At 36.6% G+C, this 5898-nt stretch overlaps 1 pseudogene; it reads left to right on the top strand.

The window, feature by feature from the left end:
- LOC102768911 overlaps positions 1-1747 on the top strand; it is a 24868-nt pseudogene extending 23121 nt beyond the window's left edge.
- Positions 1748-5898: the final 4151 nt, after the last annotated feature.

Below are 5898 nucleotides of genomic sequence, written 5' to 3'. Positions count from 1 at the left end.
AAGCTGAGATGAGAGTAATGAAAAAACAATAGATATTACTATGATCTGAATGGTGTGTTCACCCAAATTTCATGTTTAAGCTCTCTATCCCCCGAAGATGTTGTATTAGAAAGTATACCATTGGGAGATGAGTTTATGAGGGTAAAGTGCTCATCAATAGGATTAGCGCCCTTATCAGAGAGATCCCACAGAGCTCCCTAGCTCCTTCCACCATGTGAGAACACAGTGAAATGGCATCAGCAATGAATCAGAAAGTAAGCCTTCACCAACCACTACACTAAATCTCTGGCTCATGGTCTAGGACTTCTTAGTCTCCAGAATTGTGAGAAATAAATTTCTGTTGTTTATAAGCTACCAAGTCTCTGCTATTTTGGCTAAAGCAGAACAAGTGGATGAAGACAAACATACTCTTGGCTTATAGGTGTTAATAGCCCTTCTCCTGTCACAAATCAGACCTAGAGAAACTCAAGTTCTGAGAAAATAAGGTTTAGACCTTCACTACTTTTATAGCTATTTAATGCAAAATCATTTCAGTTAGACTTTAAGATATTTAATTTGTTTAGCAATTTAGCATTAACATAGCATAGCATTTTTCCCAATGAAATTTCGAGCCATTTTCTTGTTAATTGTAGTTTTTAAAAGAACAATGTATTTAATTTACCAATTGAAGATTACACTGCAAAATATTTTAGAGAGTTGTTCAAGTGATTTGTTGCAAATTACTTCTCAGAAAAAACCATGACAGTGCTATGATTTCAGGAGGAAGCGTGGCATGTGTATTTTGTGAATGCTTTCTCTTTCATGATCTTGTCTACAAACTTCAGTTTATTTCAAAGGGTAAAGAAAAATCAGTTGTATCTCATATTCTTGCAATTTAAGCACCATGTCATTTTCACATGTGGTTACGGTATCAAAACCCATAAATCCTCTTTCACTTTTGTGGCATTTGTTATATTCTTTAGTCAATCTTCTATTTAGTAGCTTTATTGTTTTCTCCATACTTCTGACATTAATGCATCTGAGTTTGAGTTCACTTCAGCTGTTGTCAAAGAGATTTCAAATCATCTCTTACACATGAAAGTGGAGGTCCACCAAATTTGCTTTAATTGGGGGAATTATTGTTTACTTTTGTACAAGTTTTCCCAGAAGTTAACACAAGAAAAAACCTAAACCAATGTCCACAAATGTCACAAACTACAATTACATGCCAATTAGGAAGAAATGTGATTTCAAAAGGACACAAACAACTTATTGATCACCAAATGGGAATGTATCAAGGTAATTTAAGTAGCTAAAATCAGTACTAGCCTTAAGTTCATCTCAAAAGAATGATAAGAGAAACAGTAGAGCAAAATAATTAAACACCAAAATAATATATGAAGACTAAAGGGAGGAGCATCTAAATCAATCCTCTTCTATGAGAAAATAGCTCTTTATGCTAGCGTACATTTATGTCACAGAAAACAAATTACTCCAGCCAAACAAACAGTTTGGCATTAACGTGTTTCTTATTATTCTTAATTGATAACTAATTTTTTTTATAGAATTGGTAGTTGAGGATAGTAGTCCAAAGCACAGGTCTGAAGCAGAGCATTTGGGTTCAAATCCTAAGGTCATGTCTTTAATAGCAGTGTTACTATCAGTGGAAAGTGTGCCTCATCTTTCCCAGTTGGTGCTGGGGGTGGAGTTCTTGAGATATCCTGAGAAAATGAATTTTCTGAGACTTACACTGGAGGATGTGATGTAGTAGAAAGCTTTATTTCTGTGGAATTACACCTCTGGGTTTCCAAAGTCCATTTCCATAAGTCCAGTCATAAAAGAAGTGTAGTTGGTGTTTCAGTAGAGCTAAAATCAGAGCCAGTGTCCAGAGTTTCTATTCCATATTTGCATAGTCCAATATAGCATCAAGCTAGCTGCAATCCATTAGCAGTGGTTCTCAACCTTCTGGCCCTTTAAATATAGTTCCTCATGTTGTGACCCAACCATAAAATTATTTTCATTGCTACTTCATAACTGTAATGTTGCTACTGTTATGAATCGTAATGTAAATAACTGATATGCAGGATGGTCTTAGGCGACCCTTGTGAAAGGGTTGTTCGACCACCACACGGGCCGCGACCCACAGGTTGAGAACCGCTGCATTAGTGCATTATGTGTGGAGTCCACATGGCCATGGGCCATATGACAAATACCAGGAAGCCAAGAGTGAGTCAAGAGCACAGGGGCAACAAGTGTCCCAAAAGCACAAGAACCCTGAGAGAGTGAACTTTTTTAAAAATGTTTTTATTGATTTTAGAGAGGAAGGGAGATGAAAAGAAGGATAGAAATATTGATGAGTGAGGAACTTCATCAATTGGCTGCCTCATGTACGCACCCCTACTGGAGATTGAGCCATGACCTGGGCATGTGCCCAGACCAGAAATCAAACCAGCAACCTCTTCTTTTCCTGTTTTGACACTCAACCACTGAACCACACTGGCCAGGCGAGAGTGAACTTCTTTGTTTAGGAGAATATGTATTCCTAAACGTTTGAGCACTTGCAGTGGCCATATCCATTCTGGCCAACCATTTCTGTTCCCATGTGGAATGACAGGAAAGTACCTTTCCTATGTCATCCCAACTTTACTGGGCTTTATACTCCCCTTGGGGAAGATTCTCAAATGGCATGCCTATAGTGTCTGGCCCTCCCCCTCTGCTCCTTTTCTATTATTAATAACTAGCTGATATAATAGTATCATTCCCCTCTTAGAGAGAATGAACCTATTTGTTATCTTACAAAGGATAAATAGATGAGGTCTCCATTTTCTTGTAACTGCTTCATGCTATCAGAGGGGCATAGTCCTGCCTATCCCAAGGCTCAGAGGTCCTCTCTTAAGGAGGAGCAAAAGTGAAAGGTAATAGGAATTTTTCAAAGTCCAATCAGTCTGGTATCTCTGGGAGGTGACATAGATGATGTCCAGAGGATGGCACATTGGAAAAGCTGGCATCCTTATTGTATTCTAGAAATGACAACGGTATCAGTGTGACTTTGGGCAAGTCACTCAACATCACTGTGCTTTATTTTTATTATCTGGAAAATGTACATGAAAATAACCACTTTCCAAGATTGATGTGGAGATTGCCTAAATTAAGACATGCAACTCGCTTAGTACAATGCCTGATCTGCAGTAATCCCTCAGTAAAAGTTGTCTAAACTTATTAGTGTATCCTCATCTGTTTTACCAGAGACTGAGACACACAATGAAAGGTAATCAGTGCATATTTGAAATTTTAAGCAATTTCAGTGTATAGACATCTATATTATTCTTCAATGTGCAACAATAAATAATTAAAAGTAATAATATTGATGTCTGGGAGAGGAAGGAAATAAAAAATGGCAACTCTTTTTTTTTTAATCCTCATCTGAGGATATTTTTCCATTGATTTTTAGAGAAAGTAGAAGAGAGAGGGAGAGACAGGCAGCAATATCAATGTGAAAGAAACACATTGATTGGTTGCCTCGTGCCCGTGCTCCAACCAGGGCCCAGGCTGAGGAGAAGCCTGCAACTTAGGCATGGGCTCTTGATTGGAATCAAAGCCAGGACCCTTTGGTCCGTAGTCCAACACTCTATCGACTGAGCCAAACTAGCTAGGGCCAAAATGCCAACTCGTCACAAAGCCAACAGAAAAGCTGACAATAACAGAGTCAACTTTTTGGGACTCTGTAATCCAATCTAAAGCTATAACAACCAAGGAAATGCTTAGTGAAGAAAAAGACTGCTGAATTTTGGTGAAATAGCTCTGTGGTATTTAAATTTATTCTGTTATTATCTCCCACAACTCAGTGAGGCACTGACTTTGAATGGCAGAGTGCATTAAAAGTGAAAGTTGCTAACACCAGAGGAAGCAACATGGATTTTCTTCTCAAAGAATTTTCATTGTGTGCTTTGACCTTGGTTATGGCTCCCTGAAGGATTGTCTTAAATGCTTTCCTTTGTTTTGCCTGTCTCAGAGTTTCCTTGGATTGACTTATCTCCCGAGGCAGTGTTTGTAAAAAAAAAAAAAAAATACTTTAAGGCAAATATATTAGATGCTGCTGCCTGGAATAAAAGACAACACTTGGGGTAAGAAATATACCAAAAAACCTAAAACAGAAGAGACTTGGGAAGGAAATAGTTGGAGAATAAAGTATTTCAAAAGCTCTTACATATTCTGGGGACTCTGGAAGACTACATGAATGCCATGACTGGATAAATTCTCAGAAATGACCTAAGAAGATCATTAGCTCTCATCACTGGCTCACCTTCAGGCTCTGTGCAACCAGGAATTGAAGGCTAAGGTAGAGTTGAAAACTGCCTGGCTAAACAATGAAGGGGTTCCCCAACACAGATCCAATTTACAAAGACTGGTAGAATTTTTGGTTTGGTTTGGTTTGCTTTCATTCCAGGTATTTAAGAAAATTTCTCAGATTAGTACCTGGCAACTCATGTAATGAAACACAGACTCCATTGGCCACACGTAGAAAAGAATACAGACACTACATAATTAGTAAAGAAAAGTCAGTAAACAACAAAAACCACATAAGCAGCAACAACAAACCCTAAGGAAGAGAGGAATATAATTTTCAGGGTTGTCACATAATAGTTTTCCAAATGTCCAGTTTTCAAACAAAAATTTAAATTATGAAACATGCAAAGAAACAATAAAATATACTCCATTCACAAAAATAAAGAAATTAATAAAAATTTCCCTGAGAATATTCAACATTGGATTTAATAGACAAAGATTTTAAATTAGTTAGTTTAAATATGCTTAAAGAGCTAAAGAAAATCAGTTAAACGGAAAAAATGAAATTGGAAGAATGTCCCAAATAGAGAATATCAATTATGAAATATAAATTGTAAAAAGGAACCAAGTAGAAATTAGGGAGTCAAAAATTACAATAAGAAATTTAAAAAAATTATTATAGGTGTTTAACATAGATTTCAGCAAACGGAAGAAAAAAACCAGTAAAATTAAAAATATGTTCATTGAGATGATCCATTGTGAGGACAAGAATAGCAAAAGAAGCAGTACGATAAAAGGAAGGACAAACAGAAACTGAGAAACTAAAGGAACACTGTCAAGAACAACAATATATGTCTAATGGAAGTATCAAAAGACGAGAAGAACAGGACAGAAAGAATATTTAAAGAAATAATGGTGAAGAACTTCCCAAATTTGATAAAAGAATTAATCTGTACATTTAAGAAGTTGGATAAAACTTAGGTAGATAAACTAAAAGATATTCACAGCAAGACACATTAAAATTAGAAATCAGAATAGCTGCAGTGATCCTGAGAAAGAAGAACAAAGTAGGTGGGATCTCAATACCAGATATCAAGCTGTATTACAAAGCCACTGTTCTCAAAACTGCCTGGTACTGGCACAAGAACAGACATATAGATCAGTGGAATAGAATAGAGAGCCCAGAAATCGGCACGAACCAATATGCTCAATTAATATTTGACAAAGAAGGCAAGAACATACAATGGAGTCAAGACAGTCTCTTCAATAAATGGTGTTGGGAAAATTGGACAGATACATGCAAAAAAATGAAACTAGACCACCAACTGACACCATACACAAAAATAAACTCAAAATGGATAAAGGACTTAAATGTAAGATGGGAAACCATAAAAATACTAGAGGAATTCAAAGGCAACAAAATCTCGGACATATACCAAAGCAATTTCTTCACTGATACAGCTCCTAGGGCATTGGAAACTAAAGAGAAAATAAACAAATGGGACTACATCAAGATAAAAAGCTTCTGCACAGCAAAAGAAACCATCAACAAAAGAACAAGAAAGCCCACTGCATGGGAGAACATATTTGCCAATGTTATCACCAATAAGCGTTCAATCTCCAACGTTTATA

The sequence above is a fragment of the Myotis davidii genome, unplaced genomic scaffold (genome assembly GCF_000327345.1).
Source record: "Myotis davidii unplaced genomic scaffold, ASM32734v1 scaffold739, whole genome shotgun sequence".
NCBI classification, from domain to species: domain Eukaryota; kingdom Metazoa; phylum Chordata; class Mammalia; order Chiroptera; family Vespertilionidae; genus Myotis; species Myotis davidii.
Note: the sequence above shows the minus strand (reverse complement) of the source record. Positions and strands in the feature narration are given on the sequence as shown.